Source organism: Neovison vison, chromosome 5 (genome assembly GCF_020171115.1).
Source record: "Neovison vison isolate M4711 chromosome 5, ASM_NN_V1, whole genome shotgun sequence".
NCBI lineage: Eukaryota > Metazoa > Chordata > Mammalia > Carnivora > Mustelidae > Neogale > Neogale vison.
The window spans coordinates 68,819,758-68,837,402 of NC_058095.1; positions in this window are offsets into that span (position 1 = coordinate 68,819,758).

Here is a 17,645-nt window from a genome sequence, read left to right on the forward strand (position 1 = left end):
CAAAGAGAGAGCCTACAAGTGGTAGATCAGAAAGGAACAGAGACAATATACAGTAACAGTCACCTTACAGGCAATACAATGGCACTAAATTCATATCTCTCAATAGTTACCCTGAATGTTAATGGGCTAAATGCCCCAATCAAAAGACACAGGGTATCAGAATGGATAAAAAAACAAAACCCATCTATATGTTGCCTCCAAGAAACTCATTTTAAACCCGAAGACACCTCCAGACTTAAAGTGAGGGGGTGGAAAAGAATGTACCATGCTAATGGACATCAGAAAAAAGCAGGAGTGGCAATCCTTATATCAGATCAATTAGATTTTAAGCCAAAGACTATAATAAGAGATGAGGAAGGACACTATATCATACTCAAAGGGTCTGTCCAACAAGAAGATCTAACAATTTTAAATATCTATGCCCCCAACGTGGGCGCAGCCAACTATATAAACCAATTAATAACAAAATCAAAGAAACACATCAACAATAATACAATAATAGTAGGGGACTTTAACACTCCCCTCACTGAAATGGACAGATCATCCAAGCAAAAGATCAACAGGGAAATAAAGGCCTTAAATGATACACTGGATGAGATGGACATCACAGACATATTCAGAACATTTCATCCCAAAGCAACAGAATACACATTCTTCTCTAGTGCACATGGAACATTCTCCAGAATAGATCACATCCTCGGTCCTAAATCAGGACTCAACCGGTATCAAAAGATTGGGATCATTCCCTGCATATTTTCAGACCACAATGCTCTGAAGCTAGAACTCAACCACAAGAGGAAGTATGGAAAGAACACAAATACATGGAGACTAAACAGCATGCTTCTAAAGAATGAATGGGTCAACCGGGAAATTAAAGAAGAATTGAAAAAAATCATGGAAACAAATGATAATGAAAATACAACGGTTCAAAATCTGTGGGACACAACAAAGGCAGTCCTGAGAGGAAAATATATAGCGGTACAAGCTTTTCTCAAGAAACAAGAAAGGTCTCAGGTACACAACCTAACCCTACACCTAAAGGAGCTGGAGAAAGAACAAGAAAGAAACCCTAAGCCCAGCAGGAGAAGAGAAATCATAAAGATCAGAGCAGAAATCAATGAAATAGAAACCAAAAAAACAATAGAACAAATCAATGAAATTAGGAGCTGGTTCTTTGAAAGAATTAATAAAATTGATAAACCCTTGGCCAGACGTATCAAAAAGAAAAGAGAAAGGACACAAATAAATAAAATCATGAATGAAAGAGGAGAGATCACAACTAACACCAAAGAAATACAAACTATTATAAGAACATACTATGAGCAACTCTACGCCAACAAATTTGACAATCTGGAAGAAATGGATGCATTCCTAGAAACTTATAAACTACCAAAATTGAACCAGGAAGAAATAGAAAGCCTGAACAGAGCCATAACCAGTAAGGAGATTGAAACACTCATTAAAAATCTCCAAACAAACAAAAGCCCAGGGCCAGATGGCTTCCCGGGGGAATTCTACCAAACATTTAAAGAAGAACTAATTCCCATTCTCCTGAAACTGTTCCAAAAAATAGAAATGGAAGGAAAACTCCCAAACTCATTTTATGAGGCCAACATCACCTTGATCCCAAAACCAGACAAGGATCCCATCAAAAAAGAGAGCTATAGACCAATATCCTTGATGAACACAGATGCAAAAATTCTCACCAAAATACTAGCCAATAGGATTCAACAGTACATTAAAAGGATTATTCACCACGACCAAGTGGGATTTATCCCAGGGCTGCAAGGCTGGTTCAACATCTGCAAATCAGTCAATGTGATACAACACATTAATAAAAGAAAGAACAAGAACCATTTGATACTCTCAATAGATGCTGAAAAAGCATTTGACAAAGTACAGCATCCCTTCCTGATCAAAACTCTTCAAAGTGTAGGGATAGAGGGCACATACCTCAATATCCTCAAAGCCATCTATGAAAAACCAACTGCAAATATCATTCTCAATGGAGAAAAACTGAAAGCTTTTCCACTAAGGTCAGGAACACGGCAGAGATGTCCATTATCACCACTGCTATTCAACATAGTACTAGAAGTCCTAGCCTCAGCAATCAGACAACAAAAGGAAATTAAAGGCATCCAAATCGGCAAAGAAGAAGTCAAATTATCACTCTTCACAGATGATATGATACTCTATGTGGAAAACCCAAAAGACTCCACTCCAAAACTGCTAGAACTTATACAGGAATTCAGTAAATTGTCAGGATATAAGATCAATGCACAGAAATCAGTTGCATTTCTCTACACCAACAACAAGACAGAAGAAAGAGAAATTAAGGAGTCAATCCCATTTACAATTGCACCCCAAACCATAAGATACCTAGGAATAAACCTAACCAAAGAGGCTAAGAATCTATACTCAGAAAACTATAAAGTACTCATGAAAGAAATTGAGGAAGACACAAAGAAATGGAAAAATGTTCCATGCTCCTGGATTGGAAGAATACATATTGTGAAAATGTCTATGCTACCTAAAGCAATCTACACATTTAATGCAATTCCTATCAAAGTACCATCCATCTTTTTCAAAGAAATGGAACAAATAATTTTAAAATTTATATGGAACCAGAAAAGACCTCGAATAGCCAAAGGGATATTGAAAAAGAAAGCCAAAGTTGGTGGCATCACAATTCCGGACTTCACGCTCTATTACAAAGCTGTCATCATCAAGACAGCATGGTACTGGCACAAAAACAGACACATAGACCAATGGAACAGAATAGAGAGCCCAGAAATAGACCCTCAACTCTATGGTCAACTAATCTTCAACAAAGCAGGAAAGAATGTCCAATGGAAAAAAGACAGCCTCTTCAATAAATGGTGTTGGGAAAACTGGACAGCCACGTGCAGAAAAATGAAATTGGACCATTTCCTTACACCACACATAAAAATAGATTCAAAATGGATTAAGGACCTCAATGTGAGAAAGGAATCCATCAAAATCCTTGAGGAGAACACAGGCAGCAACCTCTTCGACCTCAGCCGCAGCAACATCTTCCTAGGAACATCGCCAAAGGCAAGGGAAGCAAGGGCAAAAATGAACTTTTGGGATTTCATCAAAATCAAAAGCTTTTGCACAGCAAAGGAAACCGTTAACAAAACCAAAAGACAACTGACAGAATGGGAGAAGATATTTGCAAACGACATATCAGATAAAGGACTAGTGTCCAAAATCTATAAAGAACTTAACAAACTCAACACCCAAAGAACAAATAATCCAATCAAGAAATGGGCAGAGAACATGAACAGACGTTTCTGCAAAGAAGACATCCAGATGGCCAACAGACACATGAAAAAGTGCTCAATATCACTCGGCATCAGGGAAATACAAATCAAAACCACAATGAGATATCACCTCACACCAGTCAGAATGGCTAAAATCAACAAGTCAGGAAATGACAGATGCTGGCGAGGATGAGGAGAAAGGGGAACCCTCCTACACTGTTGGTGGGAATGCAAGCTGGTGCAACCACTCTGGAAAACAGCATGGAGGTTCCTCAAAATGTTGAAAATAGAACTGCCCTATGACCCAGCAATTGCACTACTGGGAATTTACCCTAAAGATACAAACGTAGTGATCCAAAGGGGCACGTGCACCCGAATGTTTATAGCAGCAATGTCCACAATAGCCAAACTATGGAAAGAACCTAGATGTCCATCAACAGATGAATGGATCAAGAAGATGTGGTATATATACACAATGGAATACTATGCAGCCATCAAAAGAAATGAAATCTTGCCATTTGCGACAACATGGATGGAACTAGAGCGTATCATGCTTAGCGAAATAAGTCAAGCGGAGAAAGACAACTATCATATGATCTCCCTGATATGAGGGAGTGGTGATGCAACATGGGGGCTTAAGTGGGTAGGAGAAGAATCCATGAAACAAGATGGGATAGGGAGGGAGACAAACCATAAGTGACTCTTAATCTCACGAAACAAACTGTGGGTTGCTGGGTGGAGGGGGGTTGGGAGAAGGGGGGTAGGGTTATGGACATTGGGGAGGGTATGTGCTTTTGGGTAAATTGGAAGGGGAGATGAACCATGAGAGACTATGGACTCTGAAAAACAATCTGAGGGGTTTGAAGTGGCGAGGGGGTGGGAGGTTGGGGTACCAGGTGGTGGGTATTATAGAGGGCACAGCTTGCATGGAGCACTGGGTGTGGTGAAAAAAATAATGAATACTGTTTTTTTGAAAATAAATAAATTGGAAAAAAAATAATCTACACTTCTTGAAAAAGCCACTTTCCTGTCTATACTTTTGTGTAATTGTCATCATAACCCTGTGAAGTTGGCATTAATTTCCATTTTGCCCACGAGAAACCTGAGGCCCAGAGGTGCAAACTCACACAGCTTTAGTGGCAAAGATGATTGGAAGCTTGGCTCTACCAGGCTTTGATGATGGTGGTGACATCAGTGGTAACAACAACTGATATTTATCAAATACTTATTATGTATAAGCTCTGTTCTATGATATACTGTATAATTTAGTCCTCATAAAAGTCCAGTTAAGAGGACTAAATTATACAGTATATCGTTAAGGGGGGCGCCCTGAGGCTCAGTGGGTTGGGCCGCTGCCTTCGGCTCGCGTAATGATCTCAGGGTCCTGGGATCGAGTCCCACATCGGGCACTCTGCTCAGCAGGGGGCCTGCTTCCCTTCCTCTCTATCTGCCTGCTTCTCTGCCTACTTGTGATCTCTGTCAAATAAACAAATAAAATCTTTTTAAAAAAAAGTCCAGTTAAGGAGTTACTAAGACTAATTCTATCTCACCTAGATGCATCCAACTCTTCAACCCAGAAAATGTTTATCCTTCAAAAAGTGAAAAGGTTTACATTTCTAAAAACCTTGCATTCTGAGATAGGCCATGGATATAGAAGATTCCAGAAAGCCTTGAAGTACAAATACCCATAGCTTGTCATCTTTAGACAAACCATGTCTTATTTTTTATTAATAAAAGACGGGAATTTCCACTTTTTTGTGAACAAAAATACATTATCCAATCAGGACTGACAATTTGGATATAATAACCTTTACTATTAGCACTATTTTTTTTCATCTGCTAGCCATTTGTTCTGAAAGCTAGACTCCTTTGAATGTTTTACAAGAAAAGAAAAAACTTTTATTCAGTCCTCAATACTAAGCTGTGAGACTCTTCAGTATCTTCTTCACCATTATCATATTACAGAAACTGGGACACAGAGGTCCCTGGGTGGCTCAGTGGGTTGAGCCTCTGCCTTTGGCTCAGGTCATGATCTCAGTGTCCTGGGATCAAGCCCTGCATCAGGGCTCTCTGCTCGGTGGGGAGCCTGCTTCCTCCTGTCTCTCTCTGCCTACTTGTGATCTCTGTCTCTCAAATAAATAAATAAGTTTTAAAAATTAAAAAAAAAAAGAAACTGGAACACAGAAACATTTGGTAACTTGCCCATGGTTAGAACCCGACAATCTGGTCCCTAAGCCCGCTTTGACTCTCCCTGCCACATTCTGGCCATCCCTTGACTCCTAAGTCCCAGCTTTGCTGAAAAAGTTGTTGGGGTTCTCATGGTTTACTACCCCTACTTTTTTTCTACCTCTGCCCTAGCCACTGGGTATACAGAGGGTGAAAAACACAGTCACTGGCTCATGTGAGTTTAACATTTTAAATGGGGGCATCAGACAGTTGAACAATGATTATAGAGCTTGGTGTGGGGGGGTACCCAGAGGTCTGCGGGGCTCCAGGGGACGGGCACTTCACTCAGACTTAGAGGTCAGAGAACACTTCCCAGAGGGGGAATACTGGAGCCAAGTGTTGAAGAACAAGAAGGGTTATTCAGATGGGAATAGAGAGGGAGGGAAGGAGTGTTCCATTAAAAATGCTCCAGTTATCTATTGCTATATAACAAATCACTTCAAAACTTTGTGGTTTAAAACAACAAGAATCATTCCATTCTCTAATGGTTATGGGAGTTGATTGGTATTGTTCTGTGTCAGGATCTCAGATAATTGCAGGGAGATGGCTGGCGCTAGGATCATCTCAAGGGCTTCCTCAATGAAAGGCCTAACAGTTGACACTGATTATTGGCTAGAGCTTCGGTTGTGGCTGTCGAAACCCTCTAAGTTGCCTTCATATGGCCTGGGCTTCCTCAGGAGGATTCCAAGAGCTTGCATCGCAAAATAGCCAGAAGGAACTGATTTCACCTTGACTTGGAAAGGGCATGGGCTCATTTCTCCATGGTTATAAACCCTCCCAGATTCAAGGAGACAGGTTTCACTTCTCCAAAGGAGGATCATCAAAGTCACCTCTCTTCCCACCACACAGATGAAATTCAAACGCAAACAACCCTAGACCATAAAAGGGTACAGTGCAGCTCAGTCAACTACAGACTTTCCCATAATAACTCCTTCCATGCAATTTGGAATTTTTTTGGAGGGTTCTGTTTTAACTGTTTTGCTGGTGCTCTATGTTTTGTTTGTGCTCAAACTATGTGTTAGGTGCTCCATACTGGGGGAAGGGTGTTTCAGGCAGAAGGAGCAGCTTATGAAAAGAGAAGAAGTGAAAATGCATGGTTAAGTATATCTGAGTGAGTAGATACTGGAAAGTGAATGGGGAAACATCCACTGGAAGGTTGATAGGGGACAAAGGATGAATGGCTTTGAGCACAAAGGAACAATAGCATGCATTCTTTCCTTCTTAGTATTCTAGGCACTTTTCATGTATTAACTCATTTAATTATTCAACAATCCTGTGAAGTAGGTAATATAACTACTTCACTTTACAAATGAGGAAAACTGGCTACACACTTTCTTCAGGGTCATGTGGCTAGTGGGAGACGGTGATATGATGTAAGGCCCAGAAAGTCTGGGCCCCAGAACCTATTCCTTTAACCACAATTATTATGTCATTAATCAAAGGAGTTTTCAGTTCAGTCAAAAGATGATAGGGAGTGATTTATTAGAAAATGAAATTTGGGGAGGGGAAAAAAGAAAATGAAATTTGTTTAAAATGAAAGTAGAGAATTCCTGTTAAAACCTTCTGAGCTCATTTTGGATCCTATGGGAATACTGACGCAAGAATGAAGTGGTATATCTGTCAAGAAGAAAACCATCGACCCCAAATGGCCTTGCTGAGGTTAAAGACCCAAGTCAGTAAACCAAGACTTAATACCTAACCCAAACGCAGTTGCAATCCCCCAGGAGTGTAACCTTTAACCACTCAACATTGGAGTTTCCTGGTCAGCACTAGAAAGTTTGCTGATACACCCCTTCCATTCCCTTCAGGAGGGTGGACTTGCCTAAAACAATGAATTCTCTGCTCATGATTTCCTGTTTTCTGTTCCTTCTTGACCTATAAAAACCCTTTCTACTCTGTAGTCCTTTGGTGTTTCCCTCTACTTGCTAGGTGGGATGGTGCCTGAGTCATGAATCAATAATAAAGCCAATTAGATCTCTTAAGTTTACTCAGTTGAGGGGCACCTGGGTGGCTCAATCATTAAGTGGCCGTCTTTGGTTCAGGTGATGATCCCAGGATCCTGGGATCAAGCCTTGCATCAGACTCCCTGCTCAGTGAAAAGCCTGCTTCTCCTTCTCCCACTCGCCCTGCTTGTGTTTCTTCTCTCTCGCTATCATTCTCTCTGTTAAATAAATAAATAAAAATCTTTTTTAAAAAGTTTTTACTCAGTTGAATTTTTGTTATTTAGGATATCCTTTACTTTTTTGTGGTGGAATATACACACAGTTGTTATATAGATAATAAAACGCACTGATCTTGAGTGTACAACCTGGAGGATTTTTACGTATGTAGACACCTATAGAATTATTCCCAGATCAGCATGTAGACTAATTCCTGTACCACAAGGCTTTCTTATCCCTTTTTCCCCATCACAGTCCCCAGCACCAGGAAGTCACTCTTTTGGCCTCTGCCACCGCCATCCCCTGTTCCTAGACTTCATGAAATGGTACTCAACTTTGTATCTTTCCGAAAGATCATCAATCACAATGTCTGTGATATTCATCTGTATTGCCCCTAGCGCAGTTAATTCTTTCCCATTGATTTGTTACAATACATTGTATGATTACATCACAATTTGTGTGTTGAACGTTTGGGGTCATTTCTGCATTTTGGTGATTATAAATAAAGCAGCTGTGTACATTCTGGTACATTCCTCTTGGCAATACACCTACCAGGGAATCACTGGGTGACAGAATGGGCTACCCCTTCACTTGCTCAATTCGGCTTCCTTTCCCGTAGGCCACCCCGGACCCAACACCCCCACACACTGGGTTACTTTCTGAACGCGAGGACCCCTCAGCATTAACTCCTTGGAAAGCAGCGAGGAGGACACAGCGCTCAGCGCCCCCCTCCTAGGACGCTGGGGACTGGTGGACTCTCGGTTACTGACATCTCATTGGCTCTCTAGTCTGCAATGCATGCTGGGAAATGTAGTCTTTTGTTGAAGACAGAGGGACAGGCTAAAAATCTGGGGACTTTCATGCCAATATCCATCAAGAGGATCGATATTTATTCCTGTTACAATGACAAAAAGGGATTTTATAGGGAAAGAGCAGGGATTCAGGGAACAGAAATTAACAGGCAGCTTCACAGGACAGGGTACCCGGAAGTATCAGCCAATCTCTGCCCACCCTTATTTTTTTTTTTTACTTTTCAGACTTGAAGTCACTTCTCAGTGAAGCCCTAGAGACAGAGCCTGATTGGTCCAGACGTAACTCAAGCCCAATCCTAGCTGAAAGTCCTACCAATCCCTAGATTGATGGACAACTCACAGATAGATGGGTGGACTAACGCATACATGAGCCCACGATCAGAAATGGGAAGGAGACAGCAATTCCTTGCAAGTGGATCCAGGAGGAAAACTCTACCCAAATTAAAGACTCCCTAAATCAAAACCACCCCTTTATCTCCTGCAATGTGCTTCCTAAAGCTCCCGGAGGCAATTTTAGCATCACTGATAACTCAACCAGCTCCAAAGGGGGCTGGTAGGAGGAGCTGCCTTCCATGATGGGGTCAGAATTTGCATCTCTCCTCTTTTAATTTAAGGTGAAAAGGAGAAAAGCAAGTATCTTGTTAAATTCAAAATGTGAAATGTGATTCCCCAACAATTACCATGAGGATGGTACCCATTTCACACAGAACCAGAAACTTAGAGAAGAGAAAGAATTTAAATGAATTCCAGCAAGGATTTTCTTATCCCTCAGTTAAGAGGCTTGTTACCATCTATCTATCTGTCCGTGTTCAGTAATACACTAGGTGACATTTGGACCCCATAGCACTTTACAACCTCAAAATAACTAAGTATTATTCACATTCACTTTATAGATAAGTACCCCTATGACTTCAAACATCAGTACCTAAATTACAAGGGGGGGATTAAGTATCATAAGCACAAATTAAAGTAAGATGCTTTATACTTTCTTAAATTTAAATTCAATTAAAGATAAGATGCTTTAAAGTCTCATATCTTAAACTTCCCTCAACAAAAGATTGATAGGGGTGGCCAAAGAAGGGATAAATAAGCAGAACACAGAGAATTTTTAGGATAATGAAAGTACTTTGTATGATATTATAATGGTAGGTACATGTCATTAGGGTTTTGTCCAAACCCAGAGAATATACAACACCAAGAGTGAACCTTATTGTAAAATGTGGACTTGGGTGGTTATTTTGTGTTGATAGAGATTCATTCTTGGTTAAAAAAAAAAAAAGTATTGTGCCCGTGACTCATATTGATAATAGGAGAGCATGTGTATGTGTGGGGACAGGTGGTGTGTGGTAAATCTTTGTACCTTCCTCTCAATGTTTTTATAAACCTAAACTGATCTTTGAAAAGTGGTCTTTTAAGAAGGTTATTAATGCTTAATATATACCAAAAAGGGTGAGATAGAAAAATACAATTCCTTTCTTTGAGAATCTATCGGTGGAGGTGGAGGGAAGACAAAGGGTAGTTTGGATAATTAATGCAACTATATGGGGAATTTGTTCCCCAAGCCTCCATGTGAATGGAGCTATGAGAATATCAAAAGGTTTTGTGAATGGGAAAAAATTTTCAACCTGGGGAAGGAGGCAGAGTTGGGGGAGGCCTCCTGGGGGTAGTGGCAAATAAGAAAATATCATGACATCGTCAACATTTATATAACGCATTCATTCAACGTCTGAGAAGAACATGGTTATGTGGAAAGAAAGAAGATACAGATCTTGCCCTCTGGGAATTCACAACCAAGGTCTATGGCACAATGTAGTTTTTTTTTTTTTTTCTGAGTTACTTACATTTTATTCACACGGTTCAGAAATGTGACCTTAATACACAAATAGGGCTCAACAAATAGAATGTATAAAAAGTCATTCATCATGGTTCTGCCTGCCCCAGTGTCTGTGTTCCCATCCTTGGATTCCCTCGGAGCTTGTATGCGTGTGCATCTGTGCTTTGATTGGGCTTTTGCTCAGTTAATAGTCACTCTTCTTACCTCCCTCCACTGCGGTAGAACTTACTTCCCTCTTGCTGCCGTGGGACTTGACATTCCTCTAGTTAACAGAAGGGGGGCAGAAGTAAAAGTGCACCATTCCCAAGCTGAGGCTTTAGGAGATGTGGCAAGTTAAGTCCAGAACTCTTGCATTCCCGCCATCTGCCAGGACAAGAGCTTGCATGTTCAGACTGGGCCCTGGAGTGAGAGACATGTGCAGTACACCTGAATCTGCCTGGCAGCCCATAGCAGTCAGACCCCCAGATCCGTGGCACAAAAATGTAGCTGTTGTAAACCAGTTAGAGTTTGGGAGGTAGGGGACATACTTATTAGATTGTATTATTGCAGGAAAATCTAGTTTCATTTTGCCTTTTTAGCTTTATATATAAGTCACTAAGATATATATAGTGACTTCCCCTACTGGAACATAGATTTTCTTCTTTGAGTTTCATGATATTCCAGTGGAGAATGTTTAAATATGTTTAACCAACTTTCACTTATGAGTGCTTGGCTTGGTCCACCTGAGATAGGGAAACTTAAAGCACTTTGTTTCAGAAAGGCTCTCCTTGTGTCTGAATAAACGGAGGAAGCTATGTTCCCACTCTAAGGGGGGAATCAAGAAACTTAACCATTCTCTGAGTTTCATCCTCAACCCCCATACACCCAGTGACATCTAAGAAAAACCAGATTCCAAAAATGTTCCAGTACAAACCCTTAGCGCTGAACAAACCCTGGCCAATACTGGCATCAATACCCCAGCCTTCAGTGATTTCTGAACTAACTCCTTTATTCACCTGTCACTCACCTGTGATTGGACCCTACCCAGGAATCCTGAAGGAACCCGTACCTTGGACCCCTTTCTCATATAAACCCCTAACTCCGAGCAATGATGAGACTCGCTTTCCTTTATTTCCAAGTCTCCTAGACACTCAGTCTGCTATAATCTAATACTTAATGCTATTCAGTGAACTCTGCTTTCACTTCCTCCTGGCTTGTTATCCTGGGCAAAGCCAAGGACCCTCCTGGCTGGTCCTGTGTGGCCCCCTCTGGGTCCTCAGACCCAGTAAGCTTACATTGCAACCTTTTGTTATCACAAATAAAGATGCACTGAATAGTCTTGTGCATACATCATTTTACACACGTGCAACAGTGTCTTTAGAATCTTGGAATTTCTTGGACACCTGGGTGGTTCAGTAGTTTGGCTCAGGTCATAATCACAGGACCCTGGGATTGAGCCCCGCATCGGGCTCCTTGCTCAGCAGGGAGTCTGCTTCTCCCTTTGCCTGATGCTTCCCCTGCTTGTGCGTGCTCGAGTCTCTCTCTCTGACAAACAAATAAAAATCTTAAAAAGAAAAGAAAAAACACAGGTTCATTTTTAAAAGATGTGGAAAATATGCAGCACCTGGAGCCACACCTCGAGGTCGAAGCAGGGTGGCCTGGGGAGGGTAGGGACAGAAGGGCAAGCATGGGCCATGAGTTCTACTCTTTGGGGGGGGGGGTCAAGGGGTGGGGGCCTAGGGTTTCACAGGCTCACTCGTTATTGGTGAGTTGAAAACACAAGAAGGGGAATTTAAAGTGCAGGGAAGAGAAAAGGGCAAGTGGCTCAAATAGTTACTGAAATCAGCCAAGATTTCTAAATCAAAGGATCCCAAATGGGAAGGAGGTAGCCAGGCTCTGTGTGTAGTCTGTGACTGGCAGTACGTTTCTTCAACTTTGAGGTGGATATCTTGCTGATCAAAACTTAAGTCAGGCATTTGTATTGAGAGAGAGAGAGAGAGAGAGAGAGAGAGAGAGAGACCAGCCATTGTCAAGGCTTATACTCCACAATCTAAGGTCCCACCTCTCATTTTGTTCATTCCAGGACCCAGACTATCGGAGAAGCCTCTGTACGGGACATTGCTGATCTTAAGGCAGAAACAGGCATGATAAACTGCACACTGATTTCTACAGTTTTTGCTCAGAATTGACACATGTCACTGCCGCCCACATTTCACTGGTTATGGAAATCTAATGGCTGTGCCGGAGTTCTACGGAACAGAAATGTTTAATCCTTCTGCAGGAGTGAGCGATAATTCAATCTACCTCAGCCCTATTCTCTTTTAACCTCACAGTGTGGGCCTGCGGCTCAAGCCCTTTCCCTTTTCCTAAGGGGATCCCCTGGACTCCCATGGTCTCGGCTCTGTCTCCAGGCCCGACAAACTGACAAGCCCAATGCTTGCTGGGCTGCTCTGGAGGGCTCCCTTGCCATAACCTCAACCCCAACACACCTGAAGTTGAGCTCATTTCATCCCCCACCCCCAGCCAAACCTGTTTCTTCTCTTATACCTACATCACCCCAGATCCTGCTTGAGTTATGTTTGCCTCTCCTGCTCCCTCCACATCCATCCAGTGCATTGCCAAGTCACACTGAATCTACACTTGCCTCGTCTCTGGATTCTAGCGTTTTTCCACTGCATTTCTGGCCTCAGGACCCTAGTTTTGAAATCCGTTCCCTTCATTATTCCTAAAGCATCTGGCTCATGGTAGGTATGCAAGAAATATTTATTAAATGATGAATTAACTTTCCAAATTCCTTAATGTGTTTTCTGTGAACTTGCATTAAGTTATGTGCTTACCTGGGAACAGCGTTACTCCTGTTTCCTAACTGGGCTATTTGCCTCAACTCTCAACCCTCTTCTGTCATTTTTCAGAGAGAAGCTGTGGGGATCTTCCTGGTGAAGTATACAAAACGGCTCCCCACTCCCAGCAGAACACAGGCCAGTCTGACCCTGTCTGCTGTCCAAAATCCCTTCACCTGTCCTGCACAGTAGCCAGATCAAACAGCTAACCATCCTCTGTGACCTTGCTAATGTCACTAAGGGTTAAATGGATATCTCCAGATTCTCTGTATCCTGCAAAGACCACACAAACATCTGCTCTTCCAGCAAGCCCTCCCGGATGCCCATCCCTACTCATCTTCTTCTAAATTTCCACAGCAGTGTAACTGTAACTCTCTACTCCATGCCATTTTCTCTTGTTACAGCTAAGTGTGTTCATGTATTCTCTCTCGGTCAGATGGTGAATTTCTTGGGGGCTAGAGCTGTGTCTCCTTGTACCCAACAGTACCCTACATGTAGTAAGCACCATATAAGGGCTTGTTGAACACATAGGAAATAGGAAGTAAGAAAATGAAGTGTGTTTCTCCACAAAAGATACCTTCATCCAGGAGGATGCCCTGTCGGTCCTTTTCTGAGCACTTATAGTATACTAAGCCCAGGCGTGAAGTCCTGGGCTCCAGTAGCCGAACCCACAGACTCGGAGGCTCTCATTGCATGATTTTTCCACCTGCCTCTGGGTAGGCCATGGCAGGAGCTCTCACTTCCCATTTCACCTTCCAGATCAGACGGTTTAAGCTAACCCAGAAATGTCAAAGACCGCGTGTCGCCATGGCTGATGGGGTTGCATGTGGGAAGTAAGATACAAATAGCGTCTCATAGGTCCTCAGACAGAATTTTTGATGATCACATGTGCTTTTTTTAAAAAAAAACAAAAATACCTTCACGATGGCAGAAAGTCTGAAAGTTGCTAAATGGCAGGTGCCGCAGCTTTGAGTCCCAAGGATTCAGTCCCTTCCTGGGAGAAACCTGGAGATCAAAGCTTCCTTGTCTGCCTCAAAGAGGGATGTGACCACCTCAAACGTACAGACACGCTCAGAAATCCATGGCCTCTGTTTCGGCTAAATCCCAGTGCTAGAGGAATAGAAGAATATCGAACCTGGCAGCTAAGCTACCTCGTTCTTCGCTCCCGTGCATGTCCCTGGTGAACGGTGAAGGTCCTTAAGGGGAAAGAAGAAATGGAAGATACCCCCTCCCTACACCAGAGTCATTTATCTACAAAGAGGAGCTCAAAAGGTAGGAGAGCTAGCAAGAAGGCAAGCAAGGCACATACAAGTCACTCCTGTCGAGATTATCCACCCAGACGCCTCCTGGAAAGGGGAGAAAATGGAAGCTGGAAGAGCAGCCCTCGCGAGATGGCTTCTCGGGCGCCCTCGCGCCGGTCGCGGGCGCCACCTGCTGGAAGAGCTCGGAACACACCCTTCCGCGAGCACGACTTTCCCCGCCCCCACGTGCGAGCCTGGGAACCCGTGGGCTGCGGACCCGCCAGGCAGTTGTCCCCGGCTTTGCAGTCATCCAGGTCCTCGGTTTTAGACTTCTGACTTTATTGTCCTGTGAGGCCGCGGAGTCACGCAGAGACGCTGACGGGAGAGAGAAAAATGTCGCTCGTCACACGATCTACACTCTTGTCCCCGCCCCACCCCTGAGCCAGCTGTCTGCAGATCTCCCCGGGAATTCTGGAATTGTAAACACAAATACATCACACTTTGTTTGCGTGTTGAAATCATTGATTTGTGAGATGGGAACCTCAGAGGTATTCCATTAAGTGTTGTCATCGCATTTGGGGATCGTGTGTGTGTGTGTGTGTGTGTGTGTGTGTTAAACACACCAGGAGACCTTAGACGGTGGGAGCCCTGGATTTGAATATAGAAGAGAAAAGCAAGTAAGACGGACCAACCATTAAATTGACATGTTTTGATTCAAACCAAACCCCAAGCGTTCCGGGTGTGTGTGTGTGTGTGTGTGTGTGCGCGCGCGCTTGTGTGTGCACGCGTGTGTGGCAGGGTGGGATGGGGGCAGAGTCTAGAGAACTTTCTCCCTGGACTACAAAAGAAGACATCCACAATCAGCTGTCCAGCTGTGGTCTCTCCCGGGAAAAACTGGGCTGTTTAGCTATGTCCAGGGGTGTGCTCTGGAGTCAGACTCCTCAGGTTCAAATCCCAGTGTCTGCAGGTTAGTTTTTTTCCATTTGACATTAGCGCAATGTTCGACAGGCAGATGTCTTTGACAGGAGTAGAAGAATCTAGTAGGAACAACGGTGCAGAAGGAATGTTTTTCAAAGTTAATGTACCTTTGCTGTGATTCCTCTAGAGCTGTTCCATAGAACTTTCTGAGATGGCAGAAATGTTTTCTATCCGTTAATGAACACTTGCAATAGAGCTGGTGTGACTGAAGAACTGAATGTTTTATTTTATTTTAATTAATTCACATTGAAATAGCCACGTTGGCTAGTGGTCACTGTATTGAATAGCATAATTTTAGCCCCGAATGTCACCAGCTTCCTGTGGAAAAATCAATTTTGTGAAAATGTCTTTTCCCTCTGACACTCCTAGCCTTTTATCGGTGTTCCTCTTGAATATTATGTCTGATTAAAACTATGAAGAAATACAGTGTACACATTATTAGTTGGATTAGGCAACAGGATCCTATAGGACATTTTTACTTAAAAATTTTTAGAATTCTGGGTGCCTGGGTGGCTCAGTGGGTTAAAGCCTCTGCCTTCGGCTCAGGTCATGATCCCAGGGTCGTGGGATTGAGCCCCGCATCGGGCTCTCTGCTCGGAGGGGAGCCTGCTTCCTCCTCTCTCTGCCTGCCTCTCTGCCTACTTGTGGTCTCTGTCAGATAAATAAAATCTTTTAAAAATTAATAATTTTAAAAATCAAAAATTTAAAAAACGTTTTTAGAAATCTTTGTTCTCAGGGAAGAATACAGTCTACCTGAAAGAGACAGTCTCTGTGCAGCAGTCACCAGCATTTGCTTTTCTCACAAGTTTCAGTGAATAGCCATAAAACTCCCCTTCCCGCCAGGAAGCTGAACATTTCCCAGGAATCACAAATAATAGAACATGTGAGACACACAAAGTGGTGTGTGTCAGCTTTGTGCTTTAAAAAAAAAATGGTTTAGGGGTACCTGGGTGGCTCAGTGGGTTAAGCCGCTGCCTTCGGCTCAGGTCATGATCTCAGGGTCCTGGGATCGAGTCCCGCATCGGGCTCTTTGCTCAGCAGGGATCCTGCTTCCCTCTACCTCTCTCTCTGCCTGCCTCTCTGTCTACTTGTGATCTCTCTCTGTCAAATAAATAAATAAATAATCTTTTAAAAATGTTTTTAAAAATGGTTTATTTTTAAGTAATCTCTACACACCTACCCCCACTGTGGGGCTCAAACTCATAACCCTGAGATCAAGAGTCACAAGCTCCACCAACTGGGCCAGCCAGGCGTCCCTCAGCTTTGCGCTTTCTGCTCTCAGATGGGCAATGTTCTAAAAATTGCATTGCCTTTCTTCTGCTATCACTTCCCAGGTGTCCTTCTGACCATCTACTATCTTTGGCATAACCTTTATACTCGCAAATACATCCCTGAGATGAAGAGGCGATAATGACAAGTGCCAAGACAAGTACTACAAACTACTGATGCAATTCCAAGGGCTTCGGGAAGGTGGTCGTCTTTCCTGGTAGCTCAGTGTGGTGGAGGAGGCAAGGAGGGGTCCTCTGAATCATCACACAGCCTCCAAGTAGCATCATATGAAGCACATGTCAAAGGGAAACCGATTTTATTAAAAAGATCCATGGGGTGGGAGGATGGGGTCATGTTAGAGTTCGTTTGCTGAGAGAAAATTTTTCCTTAGAACTCTACAAAATCTGGGGCGCCTGGGTGGCTCAGTGGGTTAAAGCCTCTGCTTTTGGCTCAGGTCATGATCTCAGGGTCCTGGGATCGAGCCCCACATCGGGAGCCTACTTCCCCCTCTCTCTCTGCCTCCCTCTCTGCCTACTTGTGATCTCTGTCAAATAAATAAATAAAATCTTTAAAAAAAAACTCTACAAAATCTGTGTTGTTACCAATGAAACATTTTTTTCATTTTTCTGCTCTCATCGGAGGCAACTATGGTTATGGATCCTTGTCTTCTTGTGAAAATGATTCCACCACCACCAGCAATCAGAACGACAGCTACGATTTATTGAGCACTGACTTATGTGGCCCTTTACAGGTGTTACTGCCTTTGGTCTCACACTTTATTATCTTCATTTTAAGAATGAGAAGGCTGGGGCACCTGGTGGCTCAGTAGGTTGACCCTCTGCCTTCGGCTTGGGTCATGATCTCAGGGTCCTGGGATCGAGCCTCGCATTGGGCTCTCTGCTCAGCAGGGAGCCTGCTTCCCCCTCTCTCTCTGCCTGCCTCTCTGCCTACTTGTGATCTCTCTCTCTGTCAAATAAATAAATAAAACCTTTAAAAAAAAAAAAAAGAATGAGAAGGCTGATG